The sequence below is a fragment of the Taudactylus pleione genome, unplaced genomic scaffold (genome assembly GCF_031769625.1).
Source record: "Taudactylus pleione unplaced genomic scaffold, aTauple2 ptg000228l, whole genome shotgun sequence".
Taxonomy (NCBI): domain Eukaryota; kingdom Metazoa; phylum Chordata; class Amphibia; order Anura; family Myobatrachidae; genus Taudactylus; species Taudactylus pleione.
Window position 1 is genome coordinate 1,468,336 of NW_028284630.1, and position 17,180 is coordinate 1,485,515.

Sequence of the window (17,180 nt, forward strand, 5' to 3'; positions counted from 1 at the left end):
CAAACTTTGATAAATTTACCCCTATCTCTTCCTTGGATTGAAAGTATAGTGCTTGGCTGGTACATCACAGTCAAGCGCTTTGTGTAACATGAACATGGAAGAGTAGCACATGTAAAAAGCTGCTGACTGCTTCGCCTTCATGTCAGCCACCAGAGCTCCAAAAGGGGGCATTGAAAACTCTAATCACTGATGTGCCAAGCAACCATCCAGGTTTACCTAACGGTAGCGCCAACCCTGCCTGGTTTAGACATTTAACTGTATGCAGGGTTGGACTGGCCCACATGGGTACAGGGGAAATCCCCGGTGGGCCCAACTGCCTGTGGGTCCACCCTCCTCTTCTAGGTGTCAGGTTCCAGACCTCAAATTGTAGATTGTTACTCTATTAGACGTTCAATTACCTAGAGGAGCAGAACCACTGATCAACATGGGGGCTTGGTTCCCTTCTATAGAAACTACTGTACACCAAGATTTGCCTATTGGTTAAGTAAGTATCTGTGATCTTTGATGGCTGGCCACACCCTCTCTGATGGATGACTACAAACCTTAATCATGGGCCCCTACCACTACATTTTCCAGGTGGGCCCTTCAAGCCCCAGTCCAACACTGGCTGTATGCCTGTGATAAAATGGCAAAGTTATATCCATGTAAAGACGCACACACACACACAGTTATATGCAAATGTTGGGCACCGCTGGTTTCACAGAATATCTATAAGTAAAATTAAGTTAACATGGAAAATTTCTGAACATATTAATATTAAGATTCTATTTATTTGCTGAATTAAACTGATTATAAAACATGACAGAGTGCGGCATGTGCAAAAGGTTGGGAATAGTCAGTTAGCTTCCACATTTCTTATAGCAAGCTAACAGTAAGTAATGTAAAGGGTATCACAAAACCTTTATCTTGTTTTAGTGTCCTGCAGAAATATACAAACGGTTCCACCTTCCTTCCACTCAGTGTTATTTTCCTGCCATTGGTTGCCAATCAAAGCCAAAGTATAAATGGATTTATCCTTATTTTTGGTAGTTGGTAAGGTGATCGTTATTCTTCAAATGTATCTTTTGTATTTTAAGAAAAAAAAGTTAAATTTTAGTTTGATTTCTATATTGGCTTATCTAAGCAATTATTTGAATACAGATGTGTCCTGATACATCTAGCCTCCTTGTGCGTTAAACAGCCTTCTAGTTGCGCCATGCCGTGGCGTGACTTGGTAGCCTGAGCGTCTTTTTGTGCGACTTTTTACCTTCAAATGTGTACATTGCTGTGTGAATAAGACGCATATGAATATGAAGCATTTGAATGTAAAAAGTTGCACGAAAAGACGCTCAGCGCTACCGAGTCGCACAGATCTCACGATTTATGTGTAACATGACTTGTAGCGCACGGAGGATAGATGTATGCGGACATATCTGTAAATCATACTGTACATTGGGCCTGATTCAGAGTAGTTATCAAACACGATGGTTTGCTTACTACTCCAATTTTGAGAGGCCTGCGCATGCCAATCTGCAGCATGATTGACATGGGACAGTTCTACAAAACAGGGGAGTGTTGCACTTGTATTGTAGGCGTGAACAGGACAGGGGCTGCATCTTCCAACAAAGATTTCCTGGAGTCTGCAGGGTTACTCAGACTGCCAATGGTCTCACAGAAGATTCGATGCTGCATGTTAGGATGCAGCACTCTGATCTGTGATGCGGTCAGGACTCAGTAGCCATGTATTTACACCAGACACATAATGCTGCATTAGCACTTTAGATGTATGGTATTGCACAACCGCTTCCCTGCGGATGTGCAATACCATACAACTCTAAATCAGGCCATTGACATTTGTGACAAAGTCATAGGAAAGGTTTCTTTCTATCAAATATTGCGTGCAGATATATTTTTTTGTCTAAGCAATGCTATACTGTCAACCCATGGACCCACTTCTTTTGTGTTAGATGACCCTTGTTTATCCGGCCAGGTTACAAGTAACTCTAGCAGATAGTTTTCTGTGTTTTCCAGATGTCGCCATGCCTTCAACACAGGCATGGACAGGGCCGCCAGGAATTCGGTGAAATCCTTGATGGGCCCACTGATTTGTAGCCACACCCTCTATCACGGGAGGACGTGGCCTACTGTGCCGATCCTATGGAAGGCTGCAATGCAGCTGCTTGCCAGTCAGTCATCAAGGCTGTGACTGAGCCGACCGGCTGCTACACGCAGGAGCACACTGCAGTCAAGACTCAGCAATGCAGTGCACTACTGGGTAATAAATTTCAGTAGTCTCTGCAGTAGGGTCAGAGGAGTTTGTGCTGGACTCTGATTGGAGGAGCCCATTACATGCTCCTCTGACATAGAGTTTAGCAGCAGTGCAGCCTCATAGGTGTGACTCATTGTGAGGCTGCAACTGCTGCAGTGACTGCTGCTATGACTACTTCTTTGCTGGCTGCCTGAGGATGCTGCTGTTGAGCACACGGTGTGGACACTACAGTTGGCATAATGTGTAGGCACTACAGTATAGCATAATGTGTGGGCACTACAGGTGGCATAATTTGTGGGCACAACAGTGCAGCATAATTTGTGGGCACTACAGGTGTCAATGTGTGGACACTACAGTGTGTAATAATATGGGGGTCACTATAGTGCGGCATAATGTGTGGGCACTACAGGTGGCATAATGTGTGGGCACTACAGTGGTATAATGGGTGGGTACTACAGTGTGGCATAATGTTTGGGCACTACAGTTAGACAAAGTTTGGGCACTACTGGTGACAATCTGTGGGTACTACATGTGGCATAATCTGTGGATACTACAGTGTGGTATAATCTCGGGGGCACTACAGAGATGCATAATGTGTGGGCACTACAGTGTGGTATAATGTGTGGGCACTACTATGGTATAATGTGTTGGTACTACAGTATGGCATAATATGTGGGTACAACAGTGTGACATAATGTTTGGGCACTAAAGTGTGATATAATGTGGATGCACTACAGTGTGGCATAATGTGTGGCTACTACAGTGTGACATAATGTTGGGGGGCACTACTGTATAGTATAATGTGGATGCACTACACTAATGTGGCATGTGTGAGCACTACAGTGTGACAATGTGCGGGCACTACAGTATGACATAATGTGGGGGGCACTACAGTGTGGCATAATATGGGAGGCACTATAGTATAGTATAATGTAGATGCACTACACTGTGGCATAATGTTAGTACATGTGTAGTGGTCTCATTTACCCAAAACTGACCAGCATTGCAAGGGTTACTGGATGGCTCAACACTACCTATCTGCACTACCCTCCTTACCAAATACTATATCTCTGCACTACCTCCCTGACACCTCCATACTTACCACTACCTATCTGCACCAGCCTATCTCTGAGTTTCCAAGATGCCACAAGTGCCGCACCTGTGCATTGTACATTCTTTTTGTGAGGGCATCGGCACCAGTTAAACATTGTTATTGGGAGTTCGAGACCAAGAACGGATTTACATATATATATATATATATATATATATATATATATATATATACACACACACACACACACATACATACACATATACACACCCCCTCCAGTGACTGGCCACACCCATTTGTGGGCCTCTATTATTGTGTTCCCCTGTGGGCCCTTCATGCACCAGCCCACCACTGCTTCACCAGTTGCCTTCAAATTTAATTTCTTAGTCATGTTTCTGTGGAAATTACAAGTTGGAAGCTTTTATATTTATTTGTATAGAACCACTCCCCGTGGCAGTTAATTACTTTTCAGCTCTAGGTGGTTTTCAGCTGAAAATTTAAAGTGGCACTAACATTAAATGTAAAGCAAGCCGGTCTGTACACACAATGGTAGTGCCACTTTCAATTTTCAGCTGAAACCCGACGAGAAGCACCAGCTTATTAAAACCACCTCATCGTATATATAGCCCTTTTTCTAAAAGTCTTCAATAAGCAGCATATTGGAACAGAACTACTGTGAGTGCTGTGGGTGTGGCTGATAGAGGGATGATATAGAAGGAGAGCCCAGCAATGCTCCCTCACCTCTGAGGACCCTGCACTCCTAGGCACACATTACTCTCCTCAAGGCCCTCAGCGCTGTTCTGAGTGAGCACACAGGTTAGATGTGCATGTTCAAAATAGGCTCCCTATCTGCTCTTTCCAGAGCAGAACAGGGGCTTAGGAGGCTTTAATAGCATCGCTGAGTTGATTTATGGTGTCTGCTGATGCAATCTTCTGCCCCTGGAGGAACCCATGGTTCTTGAGAGTAGACCCAATATAATAAGAGGTCGTTAAAAAATTTCACAGTATCTTCTCATGGTGTAATTTAAGGTCTAAAGATTCAGTAATTTTGTAAAGTTCTTACAAAAAGTATTAATGAGACAACTGGAAGCATACTTAAACATTTACACATAGCATCTTAACGGTTTTAATTTAATCCCCTGCAGCGGTTGTGTTAGCTTATTTACACTTAGATATTCAGTAAAACATCCAAATGGTGTTCCCAAACTTTTGAATACAAATGTAGTATAATCACTCTATATATTATATATACTAGGGGTGAGCGGGTTCGGATTTCTGAAATCCAAACCCCCCCGAGCCCCCCCGATCCGAGGCCGATCCGAGTCAGGCACGACTTTTCCCGCCTGACTCGGATCTGAAATCGAGGCAAAATGTCATCATCCCGCCTTCCGAGTCTCGCTGGTTTTGGATCCTATATAAGGTACCCGCGTCGGCGCCATTTTCTCACTCGGCTGTGGACAGTGAAGAGGGAGGGTGGGAGTTAGGGCTGTGTAGTGCCAAGCGTGTGCCTGTGTCATAAGTAAAGGGCCGGCTGGCTTGACCGTTAAAGGGTGCTGTAACCCCCAAAGTACACTCCAGTCCAAACCAAAAAAAAAATTATTTTCTGTGTTTGTGAATTGTGTGCGCAGTAGCCGCACGCGCATCAACAAAGTAGCGCCAAGCGTGCGCCTGTGTCATACGTAAAGGGCTGGCTGGCTTGACCGTTAAAGGGTGCTGTAACCCCCAAAGTGCACTCCAAACAAAATAAAAATTTATTTTGTGTGTTTGTGAATTGTGTGTGCAGTAGCCGCACGTGCATCAATAAAGTAGCGCCAAGCGTGCGTTTGTCTGTCATAAGTAAAGGGCCAGCTGGCTCGTCTGTTAAAGGGTGGTGTAACTCCCAAAGTGCTCTCCAAACAAAATAAAAAAATATTTTCTGTGTTTGTGAATTGTGTGCACTGTGGCAGCACATGCATCAACAAAGGAGCAGCGCCAAGCGTGCGCCTGTGTCCCATAAGTCTGTTAAATGGTGGTGTAACCCCCAAAGTGCACTCCAGAAAAAATAAACAATTCTTTTTTTTCTGTGTTTGTGTGCGAAATGTATGCACAGTAGCCGCACGTGCATCAATACAGCAGCAGTGCAAAGCGTGCGCCTGTGTCATAAGTCAAGGGCCGGTTTGGACATCAGGTCCAGCCTGAAGGACATGCCAACAATTTCTGACATGTCTACTGTCACTGCATATAATACTGTCCCCACTGACAGAATGGTGGAGGAATTAATTTCTGTCTTTGTGAAATGTATGCGCCGTAGCCGCACCTGCATCCTCAAAGCAGCAGCGACAAGCGTGCGTCTGTCTGTTAAAGGATTACATCGGTGACAGCATCCAAGTAGGCATGTCAGACAGTCCGTACCTGTACTGACAGGAAAAAGAGGCAATTTGGAGACCCCTGTACAAACTGGCTCTATTTTACCTGAGTTGCCCCCCCTCCAGTGTGTACTCCGAAAGAGTGTTTAGTGCAGCCAGGAACCTTGTCAGCGAAAGGCATAGGAGGTTGCTTCCACAAAATGTGGAGAAGATGATGTTCATAAAAATTATTTATCAGCTCTTCCAGGGAGACCAACCTCCAGAATGTACAGAGGTGTGGATTCCAGCGGGGACGAATTAATACTCTGTGAGGATGAGGATGTACACAACACTGAAGAGGGTGAGGAATCTGTGAATGAGGAGGATGAGGACGACATCTTGCCTCCGTAGAACCAGTTTGTGCAGGGACAAATTAATTGCCAGCTTGTTTTGTGTGGGCCCAAACGAACCAAACATTTCAGCCAAAGTCGTGTGGCAGACCCTGGCGCTGAAATGATTGGTTTGTTAAAGTGTGCATGTCCTGTTTATACAACAATCCCAAGGACAATTCCATCATGCACCTCTTTTTTTTCTTTGCATTATGTACTGTTTGGGGCCTAGTTTTTCAAACTGCCATCCTGTCTGCCACTGCAGTGTCACTACTAGATGGGCCACTTGTTTGTGCCGCTCACTCGTGTCGCTTAGTATAGTCATCCAGCTACCTCGGTGCAACCTTTTGGACATAAAAACACTATTGTGAAGTGTGAGGTGTTCAGAATAGACTGGAAATGAGTGGATATTAAGGTTATTGAGGTTAGTAATAGCATAGGAGCAGAAAAACCAACACATTCTGTGATTTTAGCTGTTTTTATGCTTTCTTTCAAAAAAATACAGATCCAAAACACAAAACCCAGAACCTAAAACACGGAAGGGTGGTTTTGGCAAAACCATTCCAGATCCAAAACACGAAGAAAGATCCAGATCCAAAACCAAAACACAAAACACGAAAAGTGGCCGGTGCACACCCCTAGTATATACACACACCTTTTCATATATATATATACTCGTATATATATACTAGCTGAAGTACCCAACGTTGCCCGGATTTAAATCTTCAAGTTATTACATTTTATTATGTGAGGTCAAGTTCTGCCCAGCATACACCAATGGGAAGTCAAACCTAGACCTCAACCCCCTAGTATGTCTTGTGGGATCCAATGTTACCACTCTGTGAAGTTCTAATCCAAATCCATCCAGTGGAATGCTCAAAATAGTGTCCCCGGGTGGCTCCCTTGGTCAAAGTGCTGCTTGGCGCACTCTGCCATGAGGCATTCCAAACCAATTTCCACCCCTCTGTGAAGTTTTCAATCAAATCCATCGAGTGGAAGGCTTAGAACAGGCTCCAACATGTATGTATGCCTTGGACCCCAGCACCTCCAGACCACATGGTACACATAGCGGAATCACCTTGGTGTCAGTTTAAAGCTTCTGCAGTGCAGGACACAGAGCGGTAATTAGACTTTTTGGTGCCCTGTGCCAGAAAGAGTATTGGCGCCCCCCTCATTTTTCAAAGGGACATAATGCACCCAAAAAAGGGCCATGGCCTCATGGGGATGGGCCAGGGAAGAGATAGGAGAGGTCAGGAAATGCTGCTGATGAAATAAGAGGAAGCTACAAGCAACAATGATAATAAACAGAAATTTGACAGGCCCAAACAGCGCCCCCTGCCCTGTGGTGCCCTGTGCGATGGCACTGGCAGCACTACCCTAGCTACGGCCCTGGCAGGACATAGCACTAAATAAGATACCCAGTGTCCTCCCCTAATCAGGATAGAGGTAAAAACTATCTGGTCACAGGTGCTTTTGGAATGGGAAAAGCTGCTGGATGGTAATATACAGTACCTTACTTGTCATATATCAATATTTGCATTGACGGAGCTTCCTTTATATGATACCACTGTCTGCCATGCTTTGCTGCTAATAACATCAATAACCCGAACCTGCTTATCTGCTTTAACATCTGCTGTGATTGACTGTTTGTTCTAAGACCTACTGTAATATCATGCTTTGCTGCTAATCTATGCTTATTGAGACCGGTCAATTGTGTTAACCTGTCAATACCTTTAATATTTATTTGTGTGCTTTAAACCAGATGCATACACTACTGTATCACTATTAGTGTGGCCATAGGCTCTTTATTTTATTTCCATCTGCGTACCATGGTATAGCATTATTTTAATGTATTTGACTGATTGTTGAATACATTTTTTATCACTTTTCAAACCAGCAGCTGAAATAGCGCTCCCATTATCTTCTCTATTTGAAACAAATAATCACATGGCGCGATACGTCCGCACGTTTGCAGCATGATCAGCAAAGATTCAAAACAACACATCTGTAGTAGATATATGACAATCCTTTTATTTACAATGTTTCAATGGCATGCAGCCTTTTTTGATCAGGGAAAGTGAATAATGAAATACATTGACTAAAACAACCTATATAACACGCCCACACCCAAGAACAGCATGGTTGCAATCACAGCACCTGTTCTGAAAGCCAAGGAGGGTGGACCACAAATCCCAGTATACACCACTACTATATGATAGATAGATAGATAGATAGACAATCAACTAAAGGTGGGAACACACAGGATGATGTCGGCCCAACATATCGTACTGCGGGTTCAGAGCGATGTTATGAACGTCGGAACAATCACTCGTTCCGTCCTTCATTAACATGAATGGGACCGCATGCGATATCATCAGGTTTGATGCGCAGCACATCAAACCTGACGACGTTGCATGCAACCGCAGGAGCGCGCATATACCGTAGTGCATACACAGAGCCGGCCCTAGGCATTGTAAGCAAATGCCTAGTAGCGACTGAAATGCCTAAGGGCATCTCAGGGCTCTCTGACACTGCTGCTCCCCTTGCTGCCATGATCGGAGCTCAGCTACGATCGGGTAGCGCAGCGCTTGGCCGGTCATGTGACTGTGTGCGTGATCGCCTGCCCGGCATGGTCAGAATGAGCTTCTGCCCAGTAGTGCCAAGCGTGCGCCTGTGTCATAAGTAAAGGGCCGGCTGGCTTGACCGTTAAGGGTGCTGTAACCCCCGAAAGTACACTCCAGTCCAAACCAAAAAAAAAATTATTTTCTGTGTTTGTGAATTGTGTGCGCAGTAGCCGCACGTGCATCAACAAAGTAGTGCCAAGCGTGCGCCTGTGTCATAAGTAAAGGGCCGGCTGGCTTGACCGTTAAAGGGTGCTGTAACCCCCAAAGTACACTCCAGTCCAAACCAAAAAAAAAATTATTTTCTGTGTTTGTGAATTGTGTGCGCAGTAGCCGCACGTGCATCAACAAAGTAGTGCCAAGCGTGCGCCTGTGTCATAAGTAAAGGGCCGGCTGGCTTGACCGTTAAGGGTGCTGTAACCCCCGAAAGTACACTCCAGTCCAAACCAAAAAAAAAATTATTTTCTGTTAGTGAATTGTGTGCGCAGTAGCCGCACGTGCATCAACAAAGTAGTGCCAAGCGTGCGCCTGTGTCATAAGTAAAGGGCCGGCTGGCATGACCGTTAAGGGTGCTGTAACCCCCGAAAGTACACTCCAGTCCAAACCAAAAAAAAAATTATTTTCTGTGTTTGTGAAATGTGTGCGCAGTAGCCGCACGTGCATCAACAAAGTAGTGCCAAGCGTGCGCCTGTGTCATAAGTAAAGGGCCGGCTGGCTTGACCGTTAAAGGGTGCTGTAACCCCCGAAAGTACACTCCAGTCCAAACCAAAAAAAAATTATTTTCTGTGTTTGTGAATTGTGTGCGCAGTAGCCGCACGTGCATCAACAAAGTAGTGCCAAGCGTGCGCCTGTGTCATAAGTAAAGGGCCGGCTGGCTTGACCGTTAAAGGGTGCTGTAATCCCCGAAAGTACACTCCAGTCCAAACCAAAAAAAAATTATTTTCTGTGTTTGTGAATTGTGTGCGCAGTAGCCGCACGTGCATCAACAAAGTAGTGCCAAGCGTGCGCCTGAGTCATAAGTAAAGGGCCGGCTGGCTTGACCGTTAAAGGGTGCTGTAACCCCCAAAGTACACTCCAGTCCAAACCAAAAAAAAAAATATTTTCTGTATTTGTGACTTGTGTGCACTGTGGCTGCACGTGCATCAACAAAAGAGCAGCGCCAAGCGTGCGCCTGTGTCCCATAAGTAAAGAGCCGGCTGGCTCATTTCTTAAAGGGTGGTGTAACCCACAAAGTGCACTACTCTCCAGCAAAAATAAAAAAATATTTTCTGTGTTTGTGTGCGCTTTAGCCGCACGTATATATCAATATAACATAAATGGAGGACCAAACTTTCTCCGATAAAAATAAAATAGGGAAAGATCAAGAACCACTTCCTCCTAGTGCTGTTGCTGCTGCTGGGAGTTGTTCATCATCCCAGAGAGGAAGTAGGAACATCACTACTTTTACTAAACAATTGACCCTCCAACAGTCCCTAGCGATGAGGATGAAGTACGACAGCAGTCATCCTGAAGCAAAACGTATAACTGAGGCCTTGACTGCTATGTTGGTGTTAGACGTGCGTCCGGTATCCGCCATTAGTGCAGTGGGATTTAGACAATTGATGGAGGTAGTGTGTCCCCGGTTCCAAATCCCATCTAGATTCCACCTGCATCCTCAAAGCAGCAGCGACAAGCGTGCGTCTGTCTGTTAAAGGATGGTGTAACCCTCAAAGTGCGCTCCACAAACAATAAAAATATTCTTCTTCTTTTTTCTGTCTTTGTGAATTGTGTGGGCTGTAGCCGCACTTGCATCCTCAAAGCAGCAGCGACAAGCGTGCGTCTGTCTGTTAAAGGGTGGTGTAACCCTCAAAGTGCTCCAAAAAATAAAAAACTATTTTTTTAATCTGTTTGTGACTTGTGTGCGATGTAGCCACACTTGCATCCTCAAAGCAGCAGCGATAAGCGTGCGTCTGTCTGTTAAAGGGTGGTGACACCCTCAAAGTGTGCTACACAAACAATAAAAATATTCTTCTTCTTTTTTCTGTCTTTGTGAATTGTGTGGGCTGTAGCCGCACTTGCATCCTCAAAGCAGCAGCGACAAGCGTGCGTCTGTATGTTAAAGAGTGGTGACACCCTCAAAGTGTGCTACACAAGCAATAAAAATATTCTTCTTTTTTTTTTCTGTCTTTGTGAATTGTGTGGGCTGTAGCTGCACTTGCATCCTCAAAGCAGCAGCGACAAGCACGCGTCTGTCTGTTAAAGGGTGGTGACACCCTCAAAGTGTGCTACACAAACAATAAATATATTCTTCATCTTTTTTGTGTCTTTGTGAATTGTGTGGGCTGTAGCCGCACTTGCATCCTCAAAGCAGCAGCGACAAGCGTGCGTCTGTCTGTTAAAGGGTGGTGACACCCTCAAAGTGTGCTACACAAGCAATAAAAATATTCTTTTTTTTTTTTCTGTCTTTGTGAAATGTGAGGGCTGTAGCTGCACTTGCATCCTCAAAGCAGCAGCGACAAGCATGCGTCTGTCTGTTAAAGGGCGGTGACACCCTCAAAGTGTGCTACACAAACAATAAATATATTCTTCTTCTTTTTTGTGTCTTTGTGAATTGTGTGGGCTGTAGCCGCACTTGCATCCTCAAAGCAGCAGCGACAAGCGTGCGTCTGTCTGTTAAAGGATTACATCGGTGACAGCATCCAAGTAGGCATGTCAGACAGTCCGTACCTGTACTGGCAGGAAAAAGAAGCAATTTGAAGGTCCCTGTACAAACTGGCTCTATTTTACCTGAGTTGCCCCCCCTCCAGTGTGTACTCCGAAAGAGTGTTTAGTGCAGCCGGGAACCTTGTCAGCGAAAGGCGTAGGAGGTTGCTTCCACAAAATGTGGAGAAGATGATGTTCATAAAATGAATTATCAACTCTTCCAGGGAGACCAGCCTCCAGAACGTACAGAGGGACCTGTGGTTGTGGATTCCAGCGGGGATGAATTAATACTCTGTGAGGATGAGGATTTACACAACACTGAAGAGGGTGAGGAATCGGTGGATGAGGACGACATCTTGCCTCCGTAGAGCCAGTTTGTGCAGGGACAGATTAATTGCCAGCTTGTTTTGTGGGGGCCCAAACGAACCAATAATTTCAGCCACAGTCGTGTGGCAGACCCTGGCGCTGAAATGTTTGGTTTGTTAAAGTGTGCATGTCCTGTTTATACAACATAAGGGTGGGTGGGAGGGCCCAAGGACAATTCCATCTTGCACCTCTTTTTTTTCTTTGCATTATGTATAGTTTGGGGCCTAGTTTTTCAAACTGCCATCCTGTCTGCCACTGCAGTGCCACTCCTAGATGGACCACGTGTTTGTGCCGCCCACTCGTATCTCTTAGCATAGTCATCCAGCTACCTCGGTGCAACCTTTTGGACATAAAAACACTATTGTGAGGTGTGAGGTGTTCAGAATAGACTGGAAATGAGTGGAAATTAAGGTTATTGAGGTTAATAATAGCATAGGAGCAGAAAAACCCACAAATTCTGTGATTTTAGCTGTTTTTATGCTTTTTTTCAAAAAAATACAGATCCAAAACACAAAACCCAGAACCCAAAACACGGAAGGGTGGTTTTGGCAAAACCAATCCAGATCCAAAACACGAAGAAAGATCCAGATCCAAAACCAAAACACAAAACACGAAAAGTGGCCGGTGCACACCCCTAGTATATATATATATATATATATATATATATATATATATAAATATATATATATTAGGGGTGTGCACCGGCCACTTTTCATGTTTTGTGTTTTGGTTTTGGATCTGGATCTTTCTTCGTGTTTTGGATCTGGATTGGTTTTGCCAAAACCACCCTTCCGTGTTTTGGGTTCTGGGTTTTGTGTTTTGGATCTGTATTTTTTTGAAAAAAAGCATAAAAACAGCTAAAATCACAGAATTTGTGGGTTTTTCTGCTCCTATGCTATTATTAACCTCAATAACCTTAATTTCCACTCATTTCCAGTCTATTCTGAACACCTCACACCTCACAATAGTGTTTTTATGTCCAAAAGGTTGCCCCCACAAAACAAGCTGGCAATTAATCTGTCCCTACACAAACTGGCTCTACGGAGGCAAGATGTCGTCCTCATCCTCCTCATTCACAGATTCCTCACCCTCTTCAGTGTTGTGTACATCCTCATCCTCACAGAGTATTAATTCGTCCCCGCTGGAATCCACCACCACAGGTCCCTCTGTACGTTATGGAGGCTGGTCTCCCTGGAAGAGTTGATAATTCATTTTATGAACATCATCTTCTCCACATTTTGTGGAAGCAACCTCCTATGCCTTTCGCTGACAAGGTTCCCGGCTGCACTAAACACTCTTTCGGAGTACACACTGGAGGGGGGCAACTCAGGTAAAATAGAGCCAGTTTGTACAGGGGCATCCAAATTGCCTCTTTTTCCTGCCAGTACATGTACGGACTGTCTGACATGCCTACTTGGATGCTGTCTCCGATGTAATTCTTTAACAGACAGATGCACGCTTGTCGCTGCTGCTTTGAGGATGCAGGTGCGGCTACAGCCCACACAATTCACAAAGACAGAAAAAAAAGAAGAATTTTTTTATTGTTTGTGGAGCGCACTTTGAGGGTTGCACTACCCTTTAACAGACAGATACACGCTTGTCGCTGCTGCTTTGAGGACAGTATCATATGCAGTGACAATAGACTTGGTAGAAATTGTTGGCATGTCCTTCAGTCCGGACCAGATGTCCAAACCGGCCCTTGACTTATGACACAGGCGCACGCTTGGCGCTGCTACTGTGTTGATGCACATGCGACTACATTGCACACAAGTCACAAACACAGAAAAAAAAGAAGAATTTATTTATTGTTTGTGGAGCGCACTTTGAGGGTTACAACACCCTTTAAAAGACAGACGCATGCTTGTCGCTGCTGCTTTGAGGATGCAGGTGGAATCTTGACGGGATTTGGAACCGGGGACACACTACCTCCATCAATTGTCTAAATCCCACTGCACTAATCGTGGATATCGGACGCACGTCTAACACCAACATAGCAGTCAAGGCCTCAGTTTTACGTTTTGCTTCAGGATGACTGCTGTCATACTTCATCCTCCTCGCTAAGGACTGTTGGAGGGTCAATTGTTTAGTAAAAGTAGTGGTGTTCCTACTTCCTCTCTGGGATGATGAACAACTCCCAGCAGCAGCAACAGCACTAGGAGGAAGTGGTTCTTGATCTTTCCCTATTTTATTTTTATCGGAGAAAGTTTGGTCCTCCATTTATGTTATATTGATATATACGTGCGGCTAAGGCGCACACACACACAGAAAATAATTTTTTATTTTTGTTGGAGACTAGTGCACTTTGTGGGTTACACCACCCTTTAAGAAATGAGCCAGCCGGCCCTTTACTTATGGTACACAGGTTAAAGGGTGCTGTAACCCCCAAAGTGCACACTGCCACGCTTGGCGCTGGGGAAGTGGAAACTCTGGGTCCGGGTTGCGGGAGGAAACGAAGGCGAGGGGCCTGGATATATGTTCTCCTCATCCACAGCTCTTGAGTGTTGACGAGACCTGGGCAATGGTGCGGAGTCTAACCCACAGGATGGTGTTCGGCAGTGACCCCTCCAATCGGGATTTGGGCTTAGCTGCACCCTGTGAGCAGGTCGCGGTCCTTTGACCAGGTACCCGAGCTCAGTGGGAATTGGAGGCACAAATTACCGTGGCCCTAATAAGAGATGCCTAAGATTTAAGGCACTGTGGAGTGATCCACAAACAATGTAAAGAAGTCTGGCAATACTGTAGCACAAAGTTCACTAGTGACACGTTTAGCACACAGGCAGATATGGTAATTCACTGTCGTATGAATTTCACTAGAGGCTCGTTTAACACACAGGCAGATGGTAATTAACTGTTGCACCTGGTTCACTAGAGACTTGTTTAGCACACAGGCAGATGGTAATACACTGTTGCATGAAGTTCACTAGAGACACGTTTAGCACACAGGCAGATGGTAATTCACTGTTGCACAAGGTTCAATAGAGACACGTTTAGCACACAGGCAGATGGTAATACACTGTTGCAAGAAGTTCACTAGAGACACGTTTAGCACACAGGCAGATGGTAACTCACTGTTGCACAGGGATCACAGTAACGTCTTGGCACACAGGCAGAGATGGAACACACTGTAGAGGAAATAGAACGCCAGGAACCTGGACCGGAACTCAACTAGGGACTAGGAGACAACCGTTGTTCAGGCAGTTTGCAGAAAGGTGGATGCAGGCTATATACCCCACAGAACCCTTTGATAGGTGCACAGCGATCAGCTGACGCTCACCTATCCCAGGCCAGAAGTACAGTCACATGGGCCATCCTGTCTGCCACTGCAGTGTCACTCCTATATGGACCACGTGTTTGTGCCACCCACTCGTGTCGCTTAGCATAGTCATCCAGCTACCTCGGTGCAACCTTTTGGACATAAAAACACTATTGTGAGGTGTGAGGTGTTCAGAATAGACTGGAAATGAGTGGAAATTAAGGTTATTGAGGTTAATAATAGCATAGGAGCAGAAAAACCCACATATTCTGTGATTTTAGCTGTTTTTATGGTTTAAAAAAAAAAAAAATACAGATCCAAAACACAAAACCCAGAACCCAAAACACGGAAGGGTGGTTTTGACAATCCGAGATGTTCTCTCCACCCTCTATCTCTGTGGGTCCCTCTCAGTCCAATTTACCAGAGCCCTACCAGGATTTCGCTGATGTATTCTGCGAACAAGCGGCAGATAAACTCCCTCCGCATCGACCATGGGATTGTGCTATTGACCTGCTTCCGGGGAAGACCCCTCCTCATGGCCGTGTTTATCCATTATCTGTTCCTGAGACTACCGCTATGGCAGAGTACATTAAGGACAACCTTGCTAAAGGATTTATCCGGCCGTCATCCTCTCCTGCTGGAGCAGGGTTCTTCTTCGTAGGGAAAAATGATGGAGGGCTCCGCCCTTGTATAGATTATCGGGGCCTAAACCAAATTACAATAAAGAATCGGTATCCACTACCCCTGATTTCCGAACTTTTCGACAAGGTCCGAGGAGCTCAGTTTCTCACCAAACTAGACTTACGCGGGGCCTACAATTTAATTCGGATAAATGCAGGGGATGAGTGGAAAACCGCTTTTAATACTAGGGATGGATACTTCGAGTACCTGGTAATGCCTTTTGGACTCTGTAACGCGCCAGCTGTATTTCAAGGCTACGTCAACGAGATTTTTCGGGACATTCTCTATAAATTTGTGATAGTTTATCTCGATGATATTTAAATTTTTTCTGCAAACTTACAAGACCATCATCGGCATGTACTAGAAGTGTTGTCTCGTCTCCGAAATCATCGTCTCTTTGGAAAGTTGTCAAAATGCCTCTTTAATAAGACCTCGGTACCCTTCCTGGGGCATATAATCTCTGGAAAAATTCTTCAAATGGACCCTGATAAACTGAAAGCTATTGCCGACTGGCCTCAGCCTACTTCGTTGAAAGCTACTCAACGTTTCTTGGGTTTTGCAAATTATTATAGGAGGTTCATTCCACATTTCTCCACATTGGTCTCTCCTATCACTTCTCTCACAAGGAAGGGAGCCAGCCCATCCTCTTGGCCTGATCCAGCAATACAAGCTTTTAAAAAATTAAAAATTGCATTTTCCACAGCCCCAATTCTCCGCCAGCCTCAGCTGGATCAACCATTTATGGTAGAAGTGGATGCATCCTCTGTTGGAATTGGGGCTGTATTGTCTCAGATCGCTGAAGATGGGAAGATCCACCCCTGTGGATTCTTCTCCCGGAAATTCTCTCCCGCAGAGAAAAATTATATTATTGGAGATCAGGAACTATTAGCTATACGCTTGGCACTAGAGGAATGGTGTTATCTTCTGGAAGGAGCTAGATTTCCAGTTACGGTCATTACAGACCATAAGAACCTAACTTATCTACAAACTGCTCATAGATTGAATGCCAGGCAGGCCCGATGGTCTCTTTTTTTTCCAGGTTCAATCTAAGGCTTCAATTTCGCCCAGGCATTTTAAACAAAAAAGCGGATGCTCTCTCCCGTTCTTTTATGACTATGGTAGAGGAAGAGGACCATCCGCAGATACGTCCAATTCTTGATCCAATTGTTTTCGCTCCTACACAGATATCCTCTCCGCCTCTGGGAAAAATTTTTGTTATTCCCAGTGTACGTAAAAAACTGTTGACATGGGCTCACGCTTCGTTATTTGCTGGTCATACAGGAATCACTAAAACTTATCAATTCCTACTACGTTCCTACTGGTGGCCCACCATGAAGGGAGATGTCAGAGAATTTGTCCTGTCCTGTATTAAATGTGCGCAGCATAAGACACCTCGCAGGAGGGTGATGGGTCCATTACGCCTATTACCGGTTCCAGTTGCCACATGGACTCATATCTCTATGGACTTCATTTCCGAGCTACCTCGATGCAAGGGACACAATACGGTATGGGTGGTCGTGGATCGCTTCTCAAAAATGGCACATTTTGTTCCTCTGGTTGGTCTT

At 44.9% G+C, this 17,180-nt stretch overlaps 1 protein-coding gene across 2 annotated transcripts in view; it reads right to left on the reverse strand.

The window, feature by feature from the left end:
• DPYD (dihydropyrimidine dehydrogenase) overlaps positions 1 to 17,180 on the reverse strand; it is a 1,460,234-nt gene that overhangs the window by 943,444 nt on the left and 499,610 nt on the right. The window lies entirely within an intron of this gene.